At 52.0% G+C, this 13,321-nt stretch overlaps 1 pseudogene; it reads right to left on the reverse strand.

The window, feature by feature from the left end:
* Positions 1 to 1,083: 1,083 nt before the first annotated feature.
* LOC101634518 lies at positions 1,084 to 9,411 on the reverse strand (annotated as a pseudogene).
* Between the last annotated feature and the right edge of the window lie 3,910 nt (positions 9,412 to 13,321).

Consider the following 13,321-nt stretch of genomic DNA (forward strand, 5'->3'; position numbering starts at 1 on the left):
GTAGCATTATGAAAATAATTTTGATCTTTCAACTATCCTGGTAAGGTTCACGCTCCCAAGACACGGAGCTCTGCCACCTGCCAGGTACCAAAGGGTGTCTGAGCTGACTTGAGTGACACTCCTGAGACATGTCCTGCCACACTGGCCCCAGGGGCACACACACGGCCAACAATGTGACCGGGCTAGAAAAGTAGACATAACCAGGCCATTCTACAAAAAAAAGGAGGCGGGGGGAGGAGGGGAATGAAGTATAAACAAACAACAGTGGCCAAGGGAATGATGGCTCCTACCTACAGCCCACGGCTGGGATGGCCTGGGGTTTACACTTCTCCCCCAAACAGTATCACCTATCCCCCCAAAACAGAGCTGCTTCATGCTGAGCACATCAACTCCAGGGGGCTGACCCCTTAGACCCACCATGTCATTCCCACTTAGGAGAAAATCCCAAGGAGAGCTCTTCTGGAACTGTCGTGTCCCATCGTGCACCCTGCAGACCCGGCAGTGCCTTTTGGGGTGCTTGACAGGACAATGTTTTGCATGGAGGTCCAGTCTTCCCCCCAGGGCCTTCGGGACGGCCAGCCTTTGGCCTCACTATTTCTGAGGACCCCCTAGCAGTTTCTGCTGCCCAGGACTAGCCTCTAATGCCATTGACAGACTATTCTGACTCCTGGTGGAGGAGGAGGGGCAGTTAGAGACTCCCCATTCTGTCCAGATCCTGGAGAAAACTAATGTCGTTGTGCTTTTGGAACCAGGGACTCCAGGTGGGACAACAGAGGTGGGGACTTGCCCATCGAGACTGAAAATGACAGACATCTATCTTAGGGGAAGAAATCAGGCAGAGAAGGAGCCAGGTTTCCGCCCGCCGCTGAGCGGGGTGTCCTGCGCCTCTCAGTGCCAGGGGAGCAGGAAGGGTGTGGCTCAGGTGAAAACCACAGTACTGGAGTGGCGGGGACTCCTTGTCCTGCGGCTGCAGGGGTGGGGGGGCGTGTGGGGTGGGGTGGGCTTTCCATTCTCATCTTCCCCACAGCACTCGCAGCCTAGATCACTTCCACGTGCGCGAATATCAATCACAAGCCTCAGCTCCTACGCCAAGTCACCGCCTATGTGCTGGTTCTCACAGGCCATCTTCACCACGGCCTGCTTGCCAGGGATGCGCTTGGCCACGTAGTTCTCATAGTAGCGCCGGCTCATCCGTCTAGTCTCCAGAGTGGCCAGCACCTGGGGCCAGCTGCGCTCTGGCGCCTTCTCGGTGAGCTCGCTGACGCCGGAGGCTGAACAACCGCTCTCCACCAGGGAGCGCCTGATGATGGTCTGGAGCATGGAGGCGTCTGGGGTGGAGATGATGCCTCCCCATCCGGTCACTCTGGCGGGCAGGGAGTTCGCCTACTCCAGGATCCTGCCTGGATCACAGAGGAGGGCTGTCTGCGTGTGCCTGCAAGGAGGTTCAGGTGTGTGGAGAGACTGGGAAAGAAGAGGGTAGACTTGGTGGGGAGGGGGAGCGGGCGGCGGGAGGGAGATGGGCTCAGGCTCTCTCTTTGGTGGCTTGACTTGGGAGCTTTCTTGAGAGACTTTTGGTATCCAAAAGTGTCAGAGGCTGGGATGGATGAGTGAGGGTGCTGTGCCACCTTCCCATTGGGGACTGCTGTGAGGGTGGGTTAGTACTGGGAAGTGCACCTGTGTGGCCAGAGCTCAGGCCCTGTGGCTTGGCTGAGGCACTGAGGCTCCAGTTCCAATCCCTTCCCTGGAGTTCCACCCCTTGAACCAGCACTTATCGTTGTTAACTGTTCAGTGTCTCTTTCCCGAGGTGGAGGAACCCCATCCTCCTTCCTGCTTGGCAGCATCTCCACCTCCCTTGGGCTCTGCCCCTCTACTAGTTTGTCCTTCCTGACTGAGGCCATCAGCCATGCTCTGTGGCCCTCAGTAGGTGATGGTGCCTCCTTAGCCTGTCGCAAGGTCTCACATGCTAGGGCTGCTCTGAGACACCCCAAGATAGGAGGATTCCTGGTTCAGGTTGAGGCACTTCGTTGAAAGAACACAGGCTATTTTGGAATTGAAGATGACAGAACTGAGAGAGACCTCCAACCCCCCTGACTCTACCACCTGTCCCTCTTTAATTGGTTCCTCTCCTTTTGGAGTTTAGACCATGAACCAATGTCCCTATAGTTCCTGGGCCTGAGTCACACCTATTCTGCTGATAGACTCCAAGTTTTGTCAGTCACCAAAGTCCACATTCTTGGGACCTCCTGAAGGGGCCTTAATTAATGTTTGGAAAGTTTCCAGGGGCCTCCTATGGAAGGTGTGATGTGTAGGCGATATTTTAAAAACTGATTATAGACCCCCTCCCGAGACCTCATAATTAGGCAACTGTTGCTGTACTTGAGTAGCTACAGCTTTAATATCCACCTAGATTGTAATTAAGTCGGGCCTCCTGGAATCGAAAACTCCGTGTTACTTTGCAATTGGGGAAAGAATTCTATCCGTAGCAACTCATTACAGGAACGCACTTGGATTCCAGGAACTTTGCCAATTATTTTTTTATAATTCAAGTGTGGTTTTAATTTCCCTCCTTGAAATTTTTTCTTAAGTGAATGGAAATGTCTTCCTGTCTCTACATTTCCCTGGTATTTAATTGATCAAACATCCAATACTTGAAGCTACATTTGAGGGTTTCAGTTTAAATAGTCTTGGTTCAGCCCCTTAGAGATGTTTTCTGGAAAACCCAACGGGAGAATGGATTGTATGGTCAGGGGAGTGTGGGCATCTAACCCAGACTGGAGGGAATTGGCTTCTTACTGGGCACATTGGACTACATTTCCCAGACCCCTTTGCAGTAAAGCCATGTGACTGTTCTGAACAATGGAGATGTGCCAACTTTCAGACCTGGCCATAGCACATGCTGGTTGGGTCTCTACATTTACAGTTATTGACTGGTAGAATGCAGGGGATCCAGGAGGGAAGGGGGGGGGTCACAGAGCTCAGTGGATAGTGTTCTCACAAAAGAGCAGGAGCTGCTATCTCTGAACTCCTAGGGGAGTCCTAGATCAAGAAGCATGCTGGGCTTGGCATGAGTAAGAAACGAGATTAGTGTGCTTAGCCAGAGTTTTTGGTTGTTAGAGCAGCCAGCATTAATTAGCTGGGACTCAATTTTCTCACCTGCCTAAGCAGATAAAATAGGGTTTTCCTCAAATCACTTATAGGGATGTTGAAAAGAAATAAACAATGAATGGAAAATGCTTTGAAATGGGTATATGTCTTCAGTGGTGGATGTGTCCAGGGTTCACAGGCAGCATTTATATTCTGTGCTTTTTCAAAATGGTGCTTCATGGATTGGCTTCAGAGTGAGGTGAGATGGGAGGTGCATGCCTGCACCAATGAAGCCCCAGGAATCTGGAGATGAATGTGATGGTCACATGTCCATGTGGCGGGAGCCTGGCCCTTGTCCTCTGGCACTGCCCCCTCTCTGGGCTGAACTATGACCTCAGCTGCTCAGGAAGGGGTGGCGCTCTGGTGTCAGACCTGCAGGTTATACCTCTAAATCCCTGTTTTCGACTTCAGTTGTCTTGTATCTTTGTTAAGGAGGAGATGAAAAGGGCCTGACATCCAAGAGTGAGGACCGTGGTGCTCATCTCCCTTCCTCTCTGTGCAGCTGCTGCAGGGCTTCAAGTAGCGAGGGTTGGCCCAGCATCCTCCTCAAGCTGGCTTCTCTGTAAGGATAGCTGCCCTGTCATTGAGGCAGCTGCTGCCTGCCTTATTCTCATGTTTTCACTCTTGCTCGGACCCTGCTACATTTTCTTCTCCAGGCCCCTGAGTAGCACAGGCCAGAATAAGACACAGCAAGGGTGGAGCCCACAGCGGTTGTCCCCTCCTGCCTCCTGCAGTGGCCAGGCCCAGATTGTCTGGAGTTGGGGAGCTGGAGGTAGAGGGAAAGCACAGAACTGCTGCTGGGGTGTTGTCTGGTAGTTGAAGGATGGCACATTTCTCATTGGGCTCTGGAAATGGGGCTCCACTCTTGGTTCTCAGATTGCCTACATGAGTTTGGCTTCCTAGAGCCTCAGTGTTTTCTGTTCCTGGGTTGATGATACCCCTTTGCAGAGGTCCTGGGGGTATTCAGTGAGGCCACAGGAGTAAAGCGCTTGGTTGAAAGAAAAATGAGGCAGAATGGCTTGTGCCAGCACAGCTTTCCACACAGGCTTTGTGACCTTTTGTGGCCCAGTGCACAGGGCCACCACCAACAGCCCCACTGCAGGTAGGAGGTGAGCCTCTGACAGGTGTGGTCTCCACCCACAAAAGCACAGGGCAGTCACCCAGCTGGCAAGACTCTGACCACAGTGCTCAGTGACCACTGAATGGAAGGGTGAGTGCTCACCCAGGGGGCAAGCCATTACTGATGTCCACAGGACTGGGGCCCTCCTGGCGCCACTGATCTGCTCAGCTGTTTGGGTATTAGGGAGCTCAGACTCCATAGTGGGAAAGATGTGGGAGCCTTTACAACTGCTGGTTATTCCAAAAGGATATGAGTAATAGCAGCTGCACCTGAGTGTGGGAATCCCAGGGGAGGCTGTGAGGATGCAGAGGTGAGATTGGGATATCCAGAAATTTCTGCATGTCTCCTACCTTTGCCTAGATTCTCGGGGAAGGAAGCTTTGAGGGTAGTCAGCCTGCAGGGGAAGGTTCACTGTTGGGGGGAGAGGGGTTGCTGGGCTGGGCTGGGACTCCTTGAGCTTCCCAGAGAAGTCTGCTAACTTTCAGGGGGAGGTTTGATCTCAGCAGGAATAGCATGTTATGGATTTGGGGATACAGCCACAGTTGTGATTGTGCATCAACAATATAAAAATGGCATTTTGTCTACTGGGCCTGTTATAACAAAGATCTAAAATATGCCTTAAACATTGTTTTTCTTTTTTTTACATTTCTGGAGTTTGGAAGTCTGAATAGGGTGATTGCAAGCTATTTTGAGGTGCTCTGCCTATGAGACAACATGACAACATGGACATCCAGGCTGTGGGTTCTAATTCTAATTACATCCTAAACAACCATCTGAACACTGGCTCCTGTGCCCGCAGGGACATGTTGACCCACACAGAGCACTTTCAGTCCAGTCCCAGGCGGTCTCAGAATCCCCTCGCCCTGCTCCAGGGGGTCCTGGTCAGCCTGCTGCAGTTGGCCTGTGACTTAAAACTTGCCTATTTTGCTTTAGTGCTTGTGTGTGTCCTAAAGATGAGCTTTCTCGAGGAGAGGCGGCATCTTTTCATCTTTTACCCTGCAGGCCTAACACTCTGCTTTTGTGGAGTGGACCTTGCAGAGACTCTAGTGAGAGTGAGTTAGGGGCTGGTGGCACAGTTTCTCATCTTGTTAATTCCTGTCTTGCTGCACTGAACTGCAGGTAGAATCTAATGTGGCAACTCAGTGACCATGAGAATAGCCGCTGTAAGCACAGTGATCCGAGGGGGCTTTGTATCTGCTGAAGGGTAAAATGTCAGTTTCCACAGAGATCGTTGTGAACGCCTGGGATCTTCAGGTCCTGCTGAAGTACTTTCCTTGTCTACTCCCCTCTGCAAGGTGGCTGCCATGTTATCCTTATTAAAAAAGGAAACTGAGGTGAGCAGACAGGTGAGCAACTTGTCAAGATCATGCAGGCCAGAGAAGGGCAGGCAGAGAAAAGGTGGATGGGGACCACCACTGGTCTCCCATCAAAGCCTTCTGTTAGCACCCAGGTTTCTTGAACACGTAGCCTGAATTCTGGCCTGTCCACCTAGGCTAGAGTGCAGTGGCCAGGCCCAGATTCAGAGCTTGAAATCCCTGGCAGGGGTCGGGGGGGGGAGAGGGAGAGTGCAGAACTACTGAATGCGGGCAGCCCGCCCCTGGCTTTCTGGGTTGTGATTGGAATCCTGGTTGGGTTTCTCCAGGGGAGGTTTGAGAGGCTCTCAGGACAGCATTGTTTCTGGAATGAGAAGCCTTTTTATGTGGGTTCCTGGGAAATCAGACATGTCCGGGCTTCCCGCCGTGTGTCCGTGTTCCCCTCAGGCTGGCAGGAGACGCCTGTGTGGCTCTTAGCACTTGAGAATGACTTGCTTAAAAATAGCGCCAAACAAAGCAAAGCTAAACAAAGAAAATTAATCTGATTATTGCCCCTCCTCCCTTGATTTAAAAAGGTAGTACACACTTTTTGCACAAACTTTGGACAAATACAGGAGAGATTCAAAAGCAAGTGCTGAGCCCATAGCCCGAGGTGCAGGGCAAGCTCTGCACAGAGCTGCCGAGCTCCTGTGAGCTGCCTTTCTGACCCTGCCATTAGGGACAGTGAGCTGACCGTGGGAAAAGACTGGCCGTCGCGCCTGGGCGGGGCGCCATTGTCCTGTGTCCCACTCACCCTGTAAATCCTTCTCAGCCAGAGCTCAAACTGCCCTTTGGGAAGATTGATGGGTATTCCCTGCCTGTCAGTAGTCTCTGCCCTGGGACATTTGTGAGTTAAGCCTCCTTCCTGCCCCCCCTCTCACCCCCTACCAGCCTGGGGAAGCCTCTGAAACTGTCTCTTGCAAAAATGATGCCATTCCTGACTTGAAAGAGGAATGTGGAGGATTGGGCTCACCCCCAAAGGTTACTTGAGAGGTCAGGGGTGAGGAGCAGCTGGAGGAGGGTCTGGATCTACCCTGTAGGAGGCATCTCTGAATAATCAAACATTTATCTTCTCATGCAGTCTCCCAGGAGTAGGTCAGAGGCACATAGGCCCCCACCCCCCTAAACATTAAGGGGAATAAGAGCCACCTTCTCTGCAAGGGCCATACCTTGTCCCTCCTGGCCTGTCTGCACTGTTGTGACTTTGGAAGAATTCCCCAGAATTTCAAAGAACATTTGAATATTGAAAATAACTCCACTTATCTCTGCAGGAAGAAATCTGCGTAAATAGGCTTATGTTGAAGGAGCAGACTCTGAAGGAAAGAGCAGGGTCTTTGGAGGCTGAGACCTGCTTCCAGCACTGGGGCTTGCGCACTTATTGCTCCCCTGAGCCTCTGTTGGCTCTCCTATACAGTGGGGATGACCAGGCTGGCGCTGCCAGGGGCCAGCAGGCCTCTAGAGAAGATCTTCACTGCCCGGGCTGCACTGTTCGCCTGGTGTCTCCTTGGCACCAGCATCTCCTTTCACCCCATTGCTCTTCTGCAGGAATTCCCAGTCTCATCAACAGATGAGAAGCCAGGCTGGGCAGACAGAACAGCGGCTGAGTTTCCACGGTCAGGCTTGACCATGGCTGCCCTAGGGCAGCTCTGCGTTTCTCATGAGAGACCCTGGCTTCTCTTCTAGAGTCAGGACAATGACCATCTGCACAGGGAGCAGTGGCTGCCACTGGCTGGCTTGACCACTGAGATGGTCCTCAGGGACCCTGGACTCTAGGCCGACACTGCAGGCTGTTAAAGACCCTCTCTGGCTGCTCAGCAACTCCCTGAGCTGGCTCTGCCCACATGTCCTATCTCTCTTGACTGGCCACAGGACCCTGCCACTGGTAGATGCTCTGAATCAAGCTCACTGTCCTCTTCTCTCCTCCCTTCTTAGCTCTTCCATTTCTAAACTTCCTGTGACCTTCACTGTTGCAGCTCTTTCCACGGCTCTGTGACCTGCTCCACTGACAATGGGCTCCTGTGGGACACCTTTGCTGGGTGCTCCTTTCATCCTTCCCCATGACAGCGGGCTTTTTATCCTAACCATGAAATGGCTCCAGGAGGCTGACCACAGCTCCCCGGGGACCAGGGACTTAATGTAGGAGCGGTAGGTCTCAATCTCCATTGGCCAGGCTTAGATGACCTGGTCTACTTCCCCTGGCCATGGATGTCCTTCACCACCATGGGCTTGACCACCTGGGGATGACTCCAGGAATGTCTGGAAAGCACCCAGAAAGTCTAGTGGGAAGGGACCACAGACCAGCTCAGTCTGGAGGGACTGCAGATCTAGAAGATTCTCTCTCAGGCATTTGGCTGTGCAAGTGGGCAAGTGCTATACCGCCTATTGACTTGGAGACTTTATCTTTCAGCCTTAAAAATTTGATGCACGCAAGGGAATATGTGAGGCATGGCCATGGAATGAATGATCAGACCTCTCCCAACCAAGCATGGCTGCCTGTTTATCACACAGAGAAAGGAGAGGCAACTGGTAGAGGATGTTGGTGTTGGGCTGTGAGATGTCTGTGTGAGTGACATGTGTCTCCACCACCTGTCACCCGTGCGACCTTGGACTGCGCACGACCACCACCCAGATCTCTGGATGTCAGGTGGAGATGTGGATGGACATCCCTCAGGAGTTTGTCCTGAGACTCCCATGGAGCTTTCCTGTATTTTTCCTGCTTCCTGCACCAAGATGACTGTTGATTCTCTTTGGGAGGGCTTCCTCATAAGGAAACTGTACTTGACCTGTGCATGGAAACACCTACCTAGGTGCATCTGGAATGGGAGCTGGGTGGCCTCTGTCGTGCAAATGTTTGTGGTTGCCTGTGCCAGGGTCACCACCCCGGCCCAATGATGCCACTTCTTGAGGTTCCTCATGTTAGGGCTAGAAGAAGGGCGTGCTGGCTCTCCAGGGGCTCCTGGTGTGCAGGCAGCTGTCCCCTGCAGGCTTGCGTGTATTCCAAGGCCTACCGCTGGTGCAGGTGCCTGCTGAGTGTCTCACACAGCTCTGGGCCATGTTCTGTTACTGGACATGTCCACTAGCTGCCACTCTCCAGAGCCCATCGGCCTGAGAGGCCACCCTTCACCACAGTACACCTCCTCAAGGTTGTCTTCTTGTCTTGGCCATAAATCACATACATTCAGTAATGCTGTAAAAAATGTATGAACTGCTCTTTTGGCTGTGAATACACAACTTTTTCCTCCTTTTGAGACTGGTCGCTAGGCTGGGCTTTGATAGTTCTAGGATGACGTCAACAAAGCCTGCAGAGATATTTATTTGAACCCAAACTCTAGACTAAAAAATGGAAGTGTCGCCAAGATATGTTCATGGCATGTCTTTGGTTTGCATCGTGTGGGAGATATGAGTAAAGCAGCTCAGGGAGACACGTGTGTCTTGTGCAGATGTGTGCTATATATCTGCTGGGTGGCTGGGCAGAGCTAGTAGGGTCTTCGAGGCTGGACCCCCAGCCTGTATTCCTCACAGACCACCTCTTCTCTCTGGGCCTCTTCCCTCGCCTGCAGTTCATCAGTCATCTCACACCTGGGTTGTCATGAGGCTCGTGTGAGGGAAAGGACACTGGTTTGTGTTGCCGAACCCACAATTTCGCTGCTCTGGTGGCAGAGTGGGAGGGCCAGGGAAGGAAGAGCCACATGCACAGAAGTCCTCAGGGATTTGGGAATGACGGCATGGGCCTCTTTGGCTGTCTTGCTCCCTGTCCCCTGAGTGTCACTTGACTCACATGTGTAGTTCTCCCATGCTTGCCTCCTCACGTGAGGGGTGCCCTGGGCGTGTGGCTCAGGACAGAGGTTTCTCTACTCATGACGTCTCAGTAGCATGTGTTGGACTGATGTCGAATCCTTACTGTGCCTCTTTCTCCTTCAGGCACACCAGGACTCAGGGCAGGCCTCGCTTTAGGGAAGGTGTCAAGGCCTCAGGCCCTTCCTGTGCTTCCCCATTCTCTGGAGCATCACCTCCTAGGCTGGCTCACCCTGAGCCTCCATGGATGCCCCAGAGAATGTTTCTCCCTTAGCATAAAACCAGCCATGGCTCCCCACTGCCCAAAAGCTAGCTAACATCTGCGTTCCCCCATTTGAGGGTCTTGGTCTTCTAGTTTCTCCTATCTCAGACCCGCTCCTCTAGCAAGTGAGCTTTGTGAGTTTCCTAAACTAGGGAGACTTCTTCCTCCTCTGACCCTTTGTTCAACTCATGTTTCTTTGTGGAGCACTAATCTGTAGGGCTCCTCTCTAGTGCTACCTTCTTTTGGAAACCTCTTGTGTCCTTCCTGCCCCCCTTTGGACACTACTGCCATGGCTGTTGACAACCTTGGTTCATTGACAGCCTTGTTTCCCTGTGCCCTGGCAGCAGTGTGGAGGAAGAACAGTGCACCTCCTTACTGACTGGCCTTCCACCCCACTGGTTCTGGGTTTAATGTGGCATCTGGCGTCCCTGGGACAGGTCGTGGGACTGAAAGACCTGCTTGCTAGATGATGAAATGGCAGGGCCTTTGGTCTCCTGCAGGAACTCAGGGCTGATCTCTTGGATGGTGTCTCCTTCCCTTTCTAGTCATGTGGGAGCATGGCAGAGCCAGGAGAGAGATTCGAATGGGAGGGGAGACCAAGTGGGCTGCGTGACTGACATATGCAGTGAAGTACTCGCTGTGACCTTGGCTTGGCATGCTGGAGAGAGGAATGTGAAGTATGTGTGCAAGTACATGCAAGCACAGTACGGATGTGTGAGTGGTGGTGGTGGGGGGTGTGTGTGGGGGCCCTCCTTGGGGAAGTCTTAGCAGTGGCTTGGTTGATAGCCTTGTTTCCTGGAGACACTGGGCATCTGGAGAGTGGGCAGGGTTGCCAGGGCTTCTTGGGCCCCCTTATGGGGGTGTGGCCAGAGGGTGGACATATCCCACACCCACAGGAAATTCCTTGCTCTAGCTCCAGAAAAAGGAGAGTGCTGGGATCAGCCTCTGTCCTTTGTCCCACCAGAGGACTTTCCATCAGCTCACTGACCGATGGAAGCTGACCTGAGAGCAGGGCTCCTTCAGCAACCCACGTTACAGCAGACCCTCATGAGGGGATATACTTTAGGGGCTATCACTTGGAGACCCTGCCTCTGTGAGGATCGCAGCCTGAGCCCCCCTCCCCGCTAGCCAGGCAGGAAGAAGACCTTCTCATTCAGGGTCAGGGCTGGGAGGGTGGGGTGAGACATGGCGGTGGTGCAGAGAAAGTTATGTGGCCTCTGGGTCAACACCTCAGGGACATCAGAGGGCTCCTGGGGTGGGAGCAGGTGGCTAAGGTCCAGCGAGCCTCTGAATTTCATCAAGCTCACCCATTTTAAGCAAGGACTCCCCACTGTCTCTTGGTTGTATACATTTTTATATTTTTACTGCTTCCTCCCTCTCTTGGGTTTGCTGGGTCTAAGGCACTGCATCCAGCAGCCTCCAGAAGCCCGGGTTCAAGGGCCAGAGGGCTGAGAGCAGACTCGACAGGCCCAGGAAGGCCCATAAATAAATGATGGCAGCACCTCTCCATCTTGAGGAATTTGGTGGAAAAACAGATGGTTGTAGCTGGGCGACATTTACTTTACTGTCTGTCAATATTTGAGAGGTTTTATTACTTTGCAGTGCCAGGTTTTAGAATAAATTAAATGGCTAATGGAAATATTAAAATAGAATTAATTTAACTAAACAAATAAAACTGGGCGGGTTGGTGTGATTTGTTTAGAAATAACTAAATATATTTTCAAAAATGAAGCCTGAGGGAAGGGAACAATTCCTTCCTCACATGGTAGGCACCCAGCCAGCCAGACTTCGGCAGGCGCTTTCTGGGAGCCAGGACCAGGTCGGGGTTGGCAGAGAAGCCTGGCTGGCCCAGGCAAGCCCGACTTGGGTAGCTCACAGTCTGGCAGACAGACGTGTGGGAGACAGACGTGTGGATGTGACCTCACGCCTAGTGTGTGTGGGGTTGGGGCGGGGGCCAGGGTGTGGGGAATACAAGGAGGCTAGTGGAGGAGGAGAACTCTGCTGCTTCTGCCCCTTTATACAGCTTCTAGACACTTGCTCAGTGCTGGCTGGAGATTAAAGATTTGAAGAATGATCCATTTTAAAACCAGCCCCTATCAAAGCCACAAAGGAGGCTGGGGGTGGGGCTGGGGGGCAAGGAGCAGGGCAGGTAACAGATTAAGAGGGAAGATATATATATATATTTTTTAAAGATTTATTTATTTATTCATACAGAACTGGGGTACAGGCCAGAGACGTGGAGGGCGAGAGGATTCACCAGAGACAGAGTGGGGAGCAGAACAGGCAGATCGACGAAGTACACTGCTGAGGGGAGCAGCGGGCGGGTCAGGAGAGGTCTGCCACGCCATGTGGACTCCTCCGGGGCAGGCGGGAATCGAACTCATGAGGAAGTGGCTTTAGCTTCTCAGTGCAGTGCTTTAACCCGCTGCGCCACCAGGGAGGGCCAAGAGGGAAGATATTTTAAAATAATAAAGTATATATAAGGTGCTGGGGGGCTGTAGGCGAAGTCCTCCAGCTCCCTCCAGCTCCCCACCCACACATGTTGATTTGGTGCCCATTGAGAGAAATACGGAAGCAACACTTGTTTGCCTCATGGCCCCTCCTGTTTGCCAGATACTGCACCATTGGAAAGGGTTTTTTTTGATCAGTGCATTGCTGTCTTTTCTGTGTTTTTTTTCAATGGACAAGGAAAGATGGTTCATGCCAACACTCTAAAGGATCTCCTTAGAAATAGAGATGGACCTTGAGGCTAGGGATTTTTTTTAAATATAATCACCTTTATTTATTTATTTATTTTTTATTTTTTTATTTTTAAAGATTTATTTATTTGTGCATACAGAACTAGGGTTCAGGCCAGAGGCTCAGGGGCGGCGAGAGGCTTCACCAGAGACAGAGTGGGGAACAGAACAGGCAGATCGATGAAGTACACTGCTGAGGGGAGCAGCGGGTGGGTCAGGAGAGGTCTGCCTCGCCATGTGGTCACCTCCCGGGCAGGCGGGAATCAAACTCATGCGGAACCGGCTTTAGATTCTCAGTGCTGTGCTTTAACCCACTGTGCCACCAGGGAGGGCCTATTTATTTATTTTTTAAAGATTTATTTATTTGTGCATACAGAAATGGGGTACAGGCCAGAGGTGTGGAGGGTGAGAGGATTCCCCAGAGACAGTAGGTGTGAGGAGTAAAACAGGCAGATCAATGAAGTACACTGCTGAGGGGAACAGCGGGTGAGACAGGAGAGGTCTGCTGCGCCATGTGGGTCACCTCTGGGGCCGGGGACCGAACTGGCACTGAAGCGGCTTCTGCTAGCTTGCAGTGCTGCACTTTAACCCACTGCGACACCAGGGAGGGTCTGAGGCTATGGATTGTGAGAAGAGGGAAGCAGAGAGGAACAGGACTGGCTTCAGTAATAGTGGTCCAGAATCTTTAGCCCTTGCAATAGTTTTTGGGCTGAGGAGTCAGAGTATTACAGAGCAACCCAATGTGAATTGGGTTGCCTGACTATGGGTTCTCACTCACCTGTGCGCTTAAAGGGACTTATAAGAATAACTGCAGGCACACACAAAAAGGTTAATAATGGGTTTGTTTATAAGAGAAAGGGAGATGAATAACTCAGGGACAGGGGGAGAGAGATAATTTGGTGAATGTGTC

The sequence above is a fragment of the Condylura cristata genome, unplaced genomic scaffold (assembly GCF_000260355.1).
Source record: "Condylura cristata isolate star-nosed mole 26May11 unplaced genomic scaffold, ConCri1.0 scaffold00049, whole genome shotgun sequence".
Lineage (NCBI taxonomy): Eukaryota > Metazoa > Chordata > Mammalia > Eulipotyphla > Talpidae > Condylura > Condylura cristata.